Genomic DNA, 15,475 nt, shown 5'->3' with positions numbered 1-15,475 from the left:
TTCAGTGTTTGTGGTGTCCTTATCAAGTAGAGTGGATGATCAGATTTTAGCAGACCCCGGTATCTTGAATTTCCAGGGAGATATACACTGGAACCTGACCATAATTAATAAATTATAAAATGCTCTGGTATAATTCAGGATGGGAAATATTACAGAAACATGACACACTGCTATTTTCAACCCTCATGCCCTTTCAGGTTTTTCTTTGTTTGCTGAGATACCCCAAAAGCGCTAATTATTGCACAGATGTGGGATATTTTTCTGCCAAATTATATTGACATTATCAGCTCAGTTTATTTATTCATCCAAATGGCTGCCAGCTGCAGAGAGATTTGTGTTTTTATTACTCACCTATGCCAGACTCAGACTGGTGGCTAAGGGGTGAAAGGTCCCACATTAGATTGCTGATCCCTTGAGCCAGCCAGTCCTTCAGACCTAGCACTCTCTAATACATATTTTGTACGACATAATCAACTCACTTTTCACAGTCACTATTAAAAAATAAAGAAAGGAAATAGAAAGAAGTTGATGCTCTAAAGCACAGTAACCCATTGGTCTAACATAAAGTTAAATTTCTGGGGTCACACCTCTCCTTCATCTCTAAAATGCAGGCAAGCATGCCAGGTAAATGAAAATGAGGAGAAACATATATGAGTTTCCTTCAATTTATAGCTGCATATGCAGGTACACTTATGCATCTGTATATGCACACAAATATTTGCACATGCTCTTTTGCAGTGGAAATATTAGCATTTCCAGGAAGATTTTCGTTAAGTGATTTATGCTAACTGCTTAGGAAAAAATAATTCTACCAAAACTAGGAAAATGAAAACCAAGTTATTTGTTCCAGGGTGGTCCCTCTCAATCAAAATGCTTTGGTTTATTGAGCAGAAATGTTTCATTTGAATCATAGTGATGTCAAGTTGCATCTGCTCACCATCTCATGGGAATCCCACTGAAACTGTGATGCAGATGCTACCTAACTCCATGATTTTTCATGGACTTCCTGGGCTGGCTGTGATGCTATGTACCTTTCCCAAAGGTCAAGTTATGTAGGAAACTGAATCTTATGGTTTGCAGGGCTGATGGTAAATATACTACATCAAATTAGCCCTTCCTGTAAGGTAGAGTAAAATACAACAAGCAAAGTACAATGTCCATAGAGCTTTCCCTTGGAAACTGAAGAGTTACTATGCATCAAACATTTTATTTTGATTCAGTACACCAAGATGAAGTATTTCAACCTGAGATTGCAGAAATAATTAATTTCAGTTAAAGTACTACAGAAAGTATTGTGTTACGTACAAACTGATTGTTTCAACTTTCTGACTCACAATAAATTTAGATATTTTGACTGCAGAGGAGAAAAAACAGGTTAGAAATTCTTGAGTTTTTAGCTATATCAATCTGATTCCACCTCAGATATAACTCAGTTTATATTCAAAAAATTTCACTCCACATACATGGATTCTGATCCTTACCATAAGACATTTCCTCCCCCCATATTGCCTCACACTCCCCGTGTAGCAAGCAACAAAACTGAGGGCAGGACAGAAGACGAGGGCATACCAATCTCAGCTCACACACACGCAGCTTGATATCGAGAGGGAAACTCAGCAGGACATAAAGCTTACATGCATAGAGGCAACAAATCTGCATTTACTAATGCATAGTAACCAAAAGAATCTTATGGTCAGCTGCAGCTCATTGGAATTCAGAGATATCTTCCATACAGCCAGAAAGGTAGAGCAGCAAGTTTAACACCGGGACCCAGACTGCAGAGTGGAGCTGCCTGGCCAGCACGAGTGCCCTGTCCTCACAGCCTCTGGTTAGTGGGCAGCACGAGGTAGCTGTGTGCAGAAAGGGGAGGCTGGTTCTCTAGGGCACATTACGATTTCAAATCAAAACAATGCAAAGACTTTGCCAATATATGATGAATGGCAATAGTACATAGATAATTTTGCTTAGAAGTAAGGAATTTGGGGAGGTCTAATAGCAATTTGGGAGCAACACAAGACAAAAGGATACAGAGAAGAATTTAGGGTAGAAAACGCTGACATACCCAGTATTAACTTTTTCAAGCATTTCCCTTCAGGTCAGCCAGGTTCTGATGCCACAAAGAGGATATAGCCTTGGGCAATAAATATATGTTTTGCCCAGCCTCATGCTTTTTACATTTCCCAAATTCTCACTAGGCAGTGCAATTGCACAAGTACTTCATAGTCTAGGAGGGATCAGGAAAGGAATATAATTCCTCTTATGAAGACTCGTCTTCATAAAACATCTTCTGGCTGTTGGGTGATGGCCCTAATTACCTAAATAAGTCATCGGTGTATAATTTAATATTGAGACCTAGATACAGCTGGATGTTTTGACTGTTTACTCTGGGAGTAGATGTGGCTAAGAGTGGCACACACTTCCCAGTTTGCCTACGGCAGTAAAAACCCCTCAAGCCAGCCCTGTCAGGAGTGGTGCTGACATGCATTAATGGTGCAGTGACGAGTAGATAATATAATGCAATTAACAGATCTCATCACTAGTCCTTAAGTGAATGCACCACATTGCAAAATTTTGATATGCATCTCATAATTGGTGCAACATCCATCCAGCCCACAGTACCAGATACTCTGATTTAATCTTACACAGTTTGATCTGGTTTATACTGCAGCATGATTTTTTAAAGATTGCAAACCAAGACCTGACTGACCTCCTGCCCAAACACATGTAACACCCACAGTAAGTTACTGGTCTCTCATAACTAAGCCTTATGGCCAAAAGCTCTGGAGGGAAAAGATAACTGTACTCCCTCTGTTGGTGGAAAAGGAAAAATGGTACTTAAAACACCCTAATGCACAAAGACTACCTTGTCTGTAAATGTTTTTTGCTGCAAAACATTTTATAAAATGGATTTAGGGAGACTAAAGGGAGCTGTAAAAAAGAAATGTAATTATTATAATATATTTAATAAAGAAATTATTTATTACTACCAAATTTTGGAAATAATTTTTGCCTTTCTTCCTGTGAAGGTCTTGCTTTGAGGGCTAATACATTCTTGAAGGACTCTGCTATGTCACAAGAAAGACAAGGAAAAAAAGGAAACTCCAGCCTTATTAAAGGGGCATCATCAAAATTTTACTAGATAGTGATGTTGCCTAAGTAATATCAGGAAAACTGCTCATTTTTTAAGGCAGGACAGGTCTGCAATCTGGCCATGCTGGGACCCAGGCAGCTGGTTAGATGAGACAACAGATTGAGGATGACCAGATTGTTGTGACCCTCCCACACCTCATGGGCTATACTACAGGCCTGAAGAACCAGTTTTTTTGCTGTTTTTAGGGGAAGTATCATTGTTTCTGGGGTGGCAGCTGCTGCTGTGGGAGAACAGCATGCTAAGCCCTTGTGCTGCTCAACTCACTGCTAGCAATAGGAGCAGGAAACTGACCTCCAGCTTCATCTCTCACTTCTCCTTCCCATATCTTTCTTTCCATTCTTATCTCCTAGTGTAAATCTTGTAACCAAGTTATAACTGTTGGTTCTGGATGTTTCATCTGCACTGGGGCTACAATAGATGGAGGTCCACAGTTGCATTGTAACTTGACCTGCACTCAGGTGATAGGTTGTAGAGAGTCTGGCAAAGTATGTGTTTATGACAAGTTGTTGCTGATGGCATCTCTCTTGCTAATAGCCCATAACTTCAAGTCCTATCCTTCACAGATCTTTTACTAAGAAATCTTATTTAGGACTTGAATTCTTCATGGGTGTGAGCTTTACTCATCAGAGTTATGAAAAGGCCAGGCTCCTGTTTACATTGCCTCCTCCATGCACTGATATATGACAATGTTCCTTTCTATTTTACTACATTTGCTTAATTAGAAGGGAAGAAAAACTCACCTCTGTTGTAACTGCATATTCTTCTCCTTAGTAGGTACAGCTTTTGCTACTTATGACAGCTGCAATTTTACCTGCTCTCTTGTCATTTCACTGTATCCTCAGCTGGGATGGTTACTTGATACCTCCTTCCATTGTTGCTTCATCATTTGAAATTTCAAGGTGAAGATTTTCAAAACAAATTAATTTGCATGATTCCCATTTATGTCAACTGCATACCATCCCCATCATGCAAACAAACAAAAATGTATTTCACCTCTAGCCAGTTGAGTTAAACAACCACCATCTTTCTAAAAAAGTAGCTCCCCTTTTATTTTGAATGCTTAAAATACATTATTAAATCACTTAAATATGTATGTTATGTATACAAGTTCAACAGATGTGCTAAAGATACTATAAAATCATTGATTAAGATGATGATCTACTGCATTTGAGAAATGGCCATTAAAGGCAGGTAAGGGCTGATTCTATCAACAAGTGAATTAAACCAAATCATAGGTACATTTGCTATCTGCACATCCTTAACAACTGTGAATAGCATTGCCAAATGGATAGAGAAGACCAGACTCAGGACCACAAATAGCCTTTGTGCTGAATGATAAAACACAATATATTCCTCTCTGACTCTGATGGGTGAAAAAATACGTGTCAGGTGGTAAGGGCCAGGAACAAATAACAGTAGAGTGCACTGTTGAAGAAGAATAGTCAGCTGCCTTCATGCTTAAAAAAAAAAAAAAAGAAGAAAAAAAAAAGCCTTAATACAACAATTATCATTAAGAATGATTTTTCCACCACCTAACTGACAAGTAAATTATCACGTCTGTACCTGCATGTTGAGTTACTGCTTCACCTTCATCAGTAAACAAAGAGGGGAAAAAATTGCTTTCAGTGGCAATTTTTTCTAAAGAGCCAAGCTGTTTGTGCTTTCTTCTCTTTTTCTTTCTTTACATGTTTTGTTGTTGAAAAAAAATCAGATATAATTATATAAAGTGGTAGCATAAAGCCAGGAGAGCTTTTGCTAGAAATCGGGGAAATTGTGTCTCATTTACTGTTATCCCTTCAGTTATCTCTCCATCAGTGCTTTACTCCTATAGCCTTCCCTAAAAATATTAAAAGGTTAATTAATATTTAATAAAATAGAAGCCTTTATTCTATTTTATTGAATGTTGAAGAGTTATTAATGAGCAAATGGATACCGTGTCAGGTCACAAATATATGGACTCTATGGATCCATCTAAATTCAGCTCAACTTCCCTTTATTTCCTGGCATTTCAAAAGAGAGAAACATTAAATCTTTTTTCCTCTTTACTACTCTTTTATGAAACAGATATCTGGAGAAATTAATTTTTAAATAGGAAGGACAGTGTTCTTACTGCACCTTTATCAGAAGACTACAATAATTAAGTATTGCAAATAAACATACTAAAATAAAGGAGGCTCATTGTAAAATTTTAAAAAGCTCCTAAGATGCTGGAAACATCGGCCTGATGAATTGCATCCCTACAAGTCCTATTTTTCATCGATGGGATCCTGTGGTAACCAGCTTGTATATAAACATTCATGAGACAAATGCCTAAGGGTAGATGAGTTGAATTCCAACACAAGTATCTGTAATTCTGCTTCCTTCTACACCCAGAGGTGTCTTAACCTTGATGGAGAAAAACAACTCTTATGTGCTTGCAGCCAAGGAGGATCCTCTTCCCTGAGAGGCACCATCCAGCAGGTTTTGTTGAAGCCCTCCCAGCAACGTCTCAACCCACACCCCACACTAGACTATTACAGTGTAGGAGCCCAACACCACTATGTGGTTCAGCATTCCAACTCTGCTTCACCAGCCTTGGCAGGTCCCTTGGGTGCCCTAAACCAAACCCTGAGGGAGCCAGCTGGCTGTTTGCTGCCTGGGTGCTGGAGGTCTCAGCCCAGGACACCAGGCTGAAATGCCAGCAGCCTAAGAGGTCATGAAGGAGCTGAGGAGCTAACATGCCACTCCAACAGAAGCTCCTGATGGCAGGACAGGGCAAACCACTGGCTGTGCAAATCTCTGGAGTGGCTCCAGGAAGCTCCACTACAGCTCATGACTCAGGCTGCTCAGTAGTGAGGATGCACACCTAGATTGCAAGAGTCCTGGACTTACTTCTCCTTATTCAAATTAGTTTTTGTCATCTGGTGATCTGCTTCAAGGTGAAAATATTCTCAACCTATCCTATAAAAGTTATTCCATTGTACAAAACCCAGAATTCAAGGTGAGCAGTCAGGAAGAGAGGCTGCACATTGCTCTCTAGGTCTTCTCCATGCGAAAGGGAGGAGTGCCAGTCCCTTGCCGCTGAAGCTACATATGCCTTTTATGTGAAAAAGCCATTAGACTGAAATCCAAAATTCATGACAGGACTATTTCTCTCTTTCTTCTTAGCTGACTGTAAAAGCAGAGTATATAGCAGAGGAGCTAACAGAAAATGCAGATGCTGACTGTAATGCATGAAAAAAGGAGAATTTTTTTTGCTATTAAAAAAAAAAAAGGTTTAGTATCAGTTTATATTGAACAAGAGTTTGCTTTCTTATTTATACAAGAATAACCCCCCAGCTGCCTTGGATTAGATTTGATATACTGACAGACTGTCCTCCCAGTTATACAGATGCCAGGGAGCAGTTTCTGTCAGCACATTCCTGTGACCTTCTGCACTGGCACAGGAGGTTTTTCCCTCCTTTCTCCCTGCATTTTGCAGCCTCTCTCCTCCAGGTAACCCTAAGAAAACACAGTGTCATCAGAAGTCAGGATGGAGAAGCATTTTTTTAAAATACAGTGAAGCCCACAGGCTGCTGGAGGTGCAGGACACTGTCAGTGCTGAATGCTCCCTTTAGCTTCATTTTCAAAGAACATTACAATTATGCAGTAAAACTCAAGCTAAAACTTTTTGATCTTTTATACCATCTCACATTGTTTAGATTTCCAAATGAAAGTTTAAACAACCCACAATTTTACTTAGTGAGCACAGCAAGCTTTGGGGATCACTTTCAAAAACACCTCATTTGCATCAATTCAGCTGATCTCTTCCTTATTGGTGAAGATGAAAGTGTGCTTCTATCTTATGTTTCCCTCTACTCAGACAATGAGGCACTCTTTCCTTTCAAAAAGGAAAAAGAACTAGATCAGCAAACTAGTTCTCCCTTTTCCAGTGTTTCTTTGACTGCATAATTGAAATGCAGGAAAAAATGCACAAAAGCAAGAGGCCCAGATGTTTACATCACAGGTACCTCAAATAACTTAAAAGTATCCTAGCTGTTTATAGCCTGTGAATATATTTCATGCCTCACTCACTGAGAATTAGCATTGAGAGTCATCACGGTGAACATAGGGAACTGGATGAATTTCAATCTACTGCAGAAACCAGCCACTTATGTTGTTTGATGTCATCTGCAGTCACATCACTGCAGACATCTTTTGCAAGACTAGTAAAAGAAACGTTGTCATTTTTGACATGGCTGCCTGTCCCTCTTCACTGCTCGAGTGACAGCATTCATAGCTCTCTTTCCATTGCTCAGTGTATATAACAAACCCAGGTGCAGAGATGAGTCTCCCAGGCTTTCCTTTGAAGAATGTCAGATCAGCTCTGCTTCTTTTAAAACCGCTCCCTTGGACCAGCTGACATTTCTGCAAGCCACACAACAATGCGGAGTCAAGATTTCAGGCAACTGATACCACTTTGGGGACACACAAGCTGTAATCTAAATGCAAGCTACAAAGCCAAAATTAACAATACATGCAACTGAATGTCACTGGGATAGGAAAACACACTGCACCATTAAGAGAATTAAGGAAAAACAGATATCAAATGGGTGAAATAATTTACAGCAAGCACTGCACTTATCGGCCTCTTCACTTGTCAGAGAACATCAATATTGTGTTAATGAACTGCCCTGTGCAAGCTCTACCAGAAAGCAAAAAGGGGATTTGGGATAATGTAAAGGAGAGATATCAGTCTACTTAATTTTAAGCACTTATTTCAGACACCCAAACAGGAGACTTGTCACCTTGGGCTCTTTCTATGGTGAGTGGAGTGTGGGAGGAACATCTCCAGGGGATGCTTCTGGCCTCTTGAGCTGTGAATTGGCTTCTAGTGGTCCATCTCACTCTTCATTTCTCAGGAACAAAATGAAAAGCCTTAATTTAGCAATCTCCGATTTTCTCCTTCAAATCCTCCTCATCCTCCCCTCAAAGGCCTAAAGCTCCATTATGCTTCAAAAACCTGAGAGCAGCAATTGAATGCTGAGATGCAGCTTCCTGCCTAGGAACAAAGTTGAGGTACCTTCTGTGGCAAGGGAGATGCTCAGGGAGCTATGGTTTTGTTCAGAAAAGAACAAAGAATTTGCCCCAATTATCCAAAGTTGTATGTCTGCTAAATTGGGCTAGAAATGAGTTTGGAAATCTCAGCTCATGTGATGGATTGGTAGTAATACTTCTTGCAGTGAGAAATAGAAATATTTAAGGTTTTCCTTGGAACTACATTTCTCACACTAGCCTTGTAGAGAAGCAAGAGCTGAAGAAAACCCATATGTGTCAGTATATTTCAGATTCTCATGGGCATCTGGTAGAAAATCTTTTGAAGAGATCAATTCAAAAAGCACTTTTTGTGTGCATTGATGGCTATCTTTCTAGAAACTAGCCTCTCAATGAAACTGAACATAGTTTTTTTATCTTCAGGTTTACTGTTGGTTTACAGTTTAGAAATTCTGACTAACCTAATGAAATCATTGCATCAAGAAATGTCCTCATGTATGCACAACCATGTACGATCAAAACCAAGTTATTTATCTCCCACACCAATGCTGTACAGATTAAACGTTGCATGTAAAAACTTGTAAAAGTACATTTACATTAAAAAATATAGGCATATTCAACACTTGAGCAAACAAACAGAAATGGAGAAAGGAATGGAGGAAATAAAGGTAATAAATGAAATTTAATCCAGCGTTTTATTTTATCCTAAATGGAAATCGCTGCAGCAATACTGCACAACAGAATTGGTAGAATTAAAAAAAAAAAAAAAAGTCAAAGTTCATCTAACAGTTAAAAATGGTTGAGGATATTCTGTTCTTGATTGTGAATAATGGAGAGAGTTTTCAGGCTTTAGCTGAGGCTTTTGTTGTGTGGCTTTCCTTGAGGCTGCCTTATGCTGTACAAAAAAACAGCTTTCCCAAGAATCTGGCCTGAGCAATATAAAAGCTCAATAGAATGGGAAAACTAATATGGTGTTATTGTTGTCTCTTTGAATTTGATGGATTTGTGATTCAGAAAACCTGACACAGGAAGAGGATCCCCCATCTCACTTGAAGATCTTCTGCATATCCTGTGAGAACTTAAGACAGAGAAAAAATTGAAGCAGAAAAAGGGGTATGGGATTTGATCAGTCTGTTGTTATTACCAGCTACATCTGCTGCTACAATTTAAAAAGGCAACTATTTTTTTTTTAAATCAGATAAAGTTTCTGCTTACTATCAGTGATTGGAGATCCTTATAAAGTTACTTTTAAACTCAGTAAAGTCACAATATCCATACCCTGGGAAAAGGTGATTTGGTCTGCTGGAGAATCTGCAAAGAAAGGGCTCAGCAATGGTCCTGAAGGTTTAGTATCACTTGTCTGTGGCCATCCATGTGTTGGTAGCGCAACCATGCACATGTGATGTGCAAGGATGAAGTGCACATGCACTCAGATACAACCCATTGAGGGACTCCCAGAACAGCTCTGCCAGGCCATGGTGGCACACACAAAATATGTATTTATTTTTTTGTCTGTATGCATGCAAGCTTCAGTGCCTGGGCTGAACTTCCCAGCTCCCATCTGCTGTGCACAGTGTGAAACATCTCACTGTGCAGGAGCCAGAACAGCCATGCATGCTGCAGAAATCCCACTCATCTCGGTATATTTCCAGAGGCACAGCTTGTGCTGACCCGTGGAACAGAGGCAATTTGCATTCACACACCAGAATCAGAGGTTTAGCTGCTGCCTGCCTCTCCATTTTCACCATTTGAACCATTGTTTTTCTCCAGCTCAGCTGACACAGACACTGCATTATGCTTCCAATGGCAGTGAGTACATTAAAATTCAGGAGATTTTCTACATCCTGTGCATTTTTCATTACATCTATTGATATTGTGTATTAAAATGATTTGGAGTCTCTAATATCAGGAAATGATGCCTGCAATGATAAATGTTTGACCTCAGGAGTCTGCAGCATAGCTTCCTTGTCTGTGTAAGCGTTTCCTAAAAGCCTGGCTGAGTAGTGTGTTGGCCAGTGCAGCAGCTGCTTGAGCCTACACCTTTGTCTCTTTGTGGTACTCAGTGTTCATCACAGAAGGGCACTGACTGCTCAGAAAACAAACCAGGACACTGCAGGTATTTTAGTCAAAGCATGTGTCTGGTGATGGGAGCAGCTTCATTCAGTATGTAAGTGGTCTGTAAAAATGAAGTTTTATCTAAGTTCCCTCAGCTCTGCTAGATGCTCTGAATTTTGTGTCACACAAGAATAACTTAAATCCACTCTGCTAGTAGACCAAGAGGAGAAGGCTGATAAAAGCAGATGCTTGATCTAAAGGTAAACTGTATTAGTTCATGTTTCATGTGTACAAGACATTGTATGGTTGGGGCCTCAGGATTTTAACACAGAAACTTAAAATTTGAGGGCTGTCTGCATTTTCACACTTTAAGGCAAAATATGTTCAACTCACTCTAACCTGCCTTATTGTTTTCCTGGTAACGACTTCCTGAGTTTCTTCACATGTTGCAGAAACAATGTTTTAAGACAAGTACCAACATGAATCTTCAGTATCCAAACGCTAAATACCGTCTTCAAGGGAGTTATAAGAAAACATATTTATGTAAATGTATGTTTCAAAGACCAATGAAATATTAGACAGACTAAAGAACCTTTATTTTTAACAGTGTTTCAGCGACACGTCTTGCCTTTACTGGCAAATGTCTTGCTGCGTAAAGTTTCATTACCAAACTCATTTCTAGAATCCATTTATTAGCCTGTTTTGTTTTTTTTTCTCTGTAGGCTTATTTACTGTACACAAACATGATGACGTAAGGCTTGCTTTAGGGAACTGAATTAATATCATTACTTTGCAATTTACAATTTTTATTAAGGATTTTTTAAAAACTGCTACTTAAAAAAGACCAGTTCTGAATCCTTTCATTATTAAAGGGCTCCTTATGTGAATATGTGTTCCCAGATATAAAGTACTGATTCTCCAAAATCATAAACATGTCATAAACAGGCTTAATTTTACACACTTTGAGTGACTCCATTCAATTCTACTACTACAGAGTAGTAGGGCTCACATGTAGGTATTCACTCATTCAGCAGAGTACCCAACATATGCCTAAAGCCACCTTTGTTCAGCAACACCCTTCTGCAGGGGGATTTTCAGTGATATACTCAAGGATATATTTAATTTTAAGCACATGATTAAGTGCTTTATTGAGCTGAAGCCACCATTTCTTGAATGAAGCATATCAATAAGCCTATGTAGTATGGTCTGTTACTTCATAAGAAGGCAGTCAAATATGTATTTCCATTTCCAAATACATACAATTCAAAAATTAAATCAGTAGAGTAAGTAGCGTACTGTTTCATTAAAACAGTAGAGTACTGTTTTGCAAGATATTCAGAATTAGTATTGATTTAAAACAGTGTGCTAGATGGCAGATGCCCCTTTCTCAGTCAAGATGTCACAGGAATGCAGTATGCCTACAATGGGAAGACAGCTGAGAAACAGATCTCTGATTGTATACTAATAATTCAGGTATAATCTGTTTTGGCAGCATTTATTCAATTAATTATTTAAAGATGCAGTATGTCCTCCAAGATTCATAGAATCTTAGAATATGTAAAGCTGGAAAATACCTCCAAGATCACTGAGACCAACTGCTAATCCAGCACACCATACTCCCTGCTACACCATATCCCAAGCACCACATCCATACATCTTTTGAACACTTCTAGATACAATCCCACCACATGCCTGGGCAGCTTGTTCCTGTGCCTGATGACATTTTCCGTTTTCCAGTCTAATTGAAACTTGAGAATATTTCCTCTTGTCCTGTCCTTTCTTACAACCTTCTTTCAGGTATTTGTAGAGAATGACAGATTGGCCCTAACTTTTCTCCTGTTCTAATAAATGAGACATTTGACAACAGGAATTGAGACAACTTTCTGTAGCCACTGAGAATATTTTGTTTTCTCTTTAAATCTTCATCAATAGTAAAATGCAATAGCAGCTGCATCCCCCTATGCCTTCTAGAAGCAAATAACATTAGATTATTGCATATGCAATTGTGTAGAGTAGTTATGGTCTTGTTTTCAATCCCTGTTCCTCTGACTACAGTCCAGAAGCCCCAGCATCTGCTTCAGGAAAGGCAGTCCCATTCCTTGTGTAGTCACATGGATAAAAGAGAACATGGCAGAACAGAAGGGCTTCTATACACAGTGTAGAAGGATATAAGTTCCTCTTAGAAAAAACTCCACTGATTGACTAAGACAATCAAAAATGAAAGAAAAATAGACTTGAAGGAATAGTATTAGAAAAATAATTTTAAAAGAACAATAGTATTAGAAAAGACCTCCACACCAGTCTCAAAATTATATATCTTGAAACCTTAGTATGAAGACTTAATAATTTCAGGTGAGGTGTATAGCTTACACTTTGACTTTACCACAAGAGATTTTCAGGCCACCCCATGTTAAGAAACCTTTTTACTACAGTGTTATGCATTTTTTATTAATATTTCAGAGAATTCTGAGAGTTTCATCTGGAAAGATATGGACAGAGATGAGGGAATTATGAAGAAAAAAAGAAAGGCAGAAAATTGATTAAATGGTCAAAAGATTAATAAGTGGAGAATGTTGAATATAGGCAACTTTGTTATTCAAATGACAAAAAGGTGAAGAATGCAAAAAAAAAAAAAAAAAGTCACAATGAGATGCTATTAATGCCTTACAAACTAGCAACATAATTAAAATAAAATGGGAGAAAGAATTTTTTTGGTTTAGCTAGAAAGAAACATCCCCTACTCCTACGACCTATTAATATCTTTTCCAAGAGAAAAGTGGCAGAAGCCCTAGCACCAATTTAATACTACCCAGAGAAAAACGAAGAACACTCTGTGGAAGAGCAGCACTCCCCACGGTGTTGTGCTGGATGATGAGAGGTTTGCCTGACACCCAGTGCTACATCCTTAATGAATCTTCATTTTCTGAGCTTTCCCCCTTAAAAATGACAATATGCAAGTTATATAAAACATTACAGGCTCTCTTGACTGCTCTAAACTATACTGATGTTCAGGCAGATGTTTTTCACCTGATCCAGATATTTTTTTCTATACTTTTTTCTCCTTCTGCAGCCCTGCTTTTCCTTGCAGGGTGGTGAATGGGAGCCAGGAGTACACTTGTGAGAGAGCAGCTGTTTTGAACTGGAGCAGGCACACCTCTGCCAGGGTAATACAAAGAGCAGTTAGAGAGCCACTGACAGTTCAAAGTGTCTTGCTTTCATTATGCTGCACCTGCCATCAACCTCCCTGCATCTGTTAAATTCCCTTCAGAGGAATGTTGTTTTCATGAGAAAAAATGAATAGCTCTCTTTTACTAGATGAAAACCTGTAGATGTATGAAGTTAAGACAATTATTAATATTAAACTAACATCTACCATTTAATAGCAGCTTCTCTTGAGACTAAAGCAATGACATGAAATACTATTGCTGCAGAAAGAGAGACTTGCAGCTTACAATAAAAGCAATACTTTGCTTGCGTGTGCAAAGCCACATGTGACAAACTGTGGCAGCTTTCATAGGTTTAACGAGTCTCTTTGGAGTTCCTCTTTCTGGCTAGTCACAGGCAAAGCAAGGGAAAAGCTGCATGCAAATACATGCCTCATGTGAGTATCTGCACACCAAACAGCAGGAAGCATAATGAGCAAAGAGATGGGTTTTCCTGTGATCTCTTTTCATTGCTTTATACATGACTGGGAAAAAAAAAAAAAAAAAAAAAAAAAACAAAACAACAACAAAAAAAGAAAAAAAAAAAACCAAAACCAAACAGTCCAGTAAACAAAAAGTAGTCTGAGCCTTTCTGGTTGTACTCAAACTCCAGAGTGCAGGGTGTGATGGCATGCCTCACACTTTGCTTTTTATCCCTGGTCACTACTAAGTTAAGAACAAGTGCTCCCAATTTGGTATTGCAGTACAAGTAAAATAAGAATTTAGTGTACCCCTAAAACCTCCTGCTGCATGTTTGCTTCTCTAAGCTCATCCCCTGATGAGTTCTGCTTCATTGACAGCAGAAGGACATGGCAGTGCTCCCTCTCTCATCGGGGCTGTAAAGAAACTGACTTAGTGCTCCCTACGGTGTTCATCTTTGAGGCATTGACTCAAAATGTGTCTGAAGATCACTGGGATATAAGCTGTCTGTTTTGCTTTTTAAGCTATACCAAATGGTAGGGAGGCATGGCATTGTGTTGGAGTATAATGAGGGGTTTCACTGCCATGACAAATATTAGTCACAGAATCATAAAATCTTAGAATGCTTTGGGTTGGAAGGGATCTTACAGATAATTGTATTCTACCTCCTGCCATGGTCAGGGAACCTTCCACTAGATCAAGTTGCTCAAAGCCCCATCCATCCTAGCCTTGAACTCCTCTAGGGATGAGGCATGCATAACTTCTCAGGTCAAACTTTTCAGTGCCTTACCACACAGTAAAGAATTTCATTCAAACATCTAATCTCAATCTCTCCTCTTTTAGTTTGAAACCAGCCCACCTTATCATATCACTATCTCCTGGAGTAAAATGTCCCTCACCTTCTTTCTTATAAGCCTCCTTTAGTTACTGGAAGGTCTCAATAAGGTCTCAGAAGAGCCTTTTCTTCTCCAGGATCAACAACCTGGCTCTTTCAGCCTGTCTTACTAGGAAAGGGGCAAACAGCCCTCTGGTTCTCTCCATGGCACTCACAGTACACTAATATCACACTTTAGCTTCTGTGACTTTCTCAAAAAACTGAGGTAAATGTAAAGCATGTTGGAGTAACAGTTAGTAAAGCTTTCTTCATGGTTTTTGCTTTTTGTATTCTGAACTCAGAGATTCTGAGTTCATATTTGGAAAAGATAATTACTCTCCATTATGCTTTCTTTATGTGGTTATGCACTGTATGGGCAGAGATGTGAACTGTACTGAACTTAAAGTCCCAGGGGTATCAATCATCTTTACAGGTCACTTATCAATGAAAACCATTATCATTTCTCCTACGATCAACCCAAAGTGATGATCAAAAACACAAAGTTAAAATCTAAAAAATCTTGCATGACAGAGTGATCTCCCTCAAGAAGTGGCTTGCTCATCAATTATCACATTATGGGTGCTACATATCCAAATAACTTTTGTCATCAGCAGCTATTTTTGGTTCAGGAGTTATTTCTCAAAATGAAGTTGCCTCAAATTGCCTATTTACTATACTTCTTGTTCAGTTTCAGTTTATCCAGTGTTTGTCCTTTATCAGTGCTATTTTTGGCATTGTTATCGCCTCTTTCCTTTCAAA

Source organism: Taeniopygia guttata, chromosome 3 (genome assembly GCF_048771995.1).
Source record: "Taeniopygia guttata chromosome 3, bTaeGut7.mat, whole genome shotgun sequence".
In the NCBI taxonomy this organism is placed as follows: Eukaryota; Metazoa; Chordata; class Aves; order Passeriformes; family Estrildidae; genus Taeniopygia; species Taeniopygia guttata.
Note: the sequence above shows the minus strand (reverse complement) of the source record.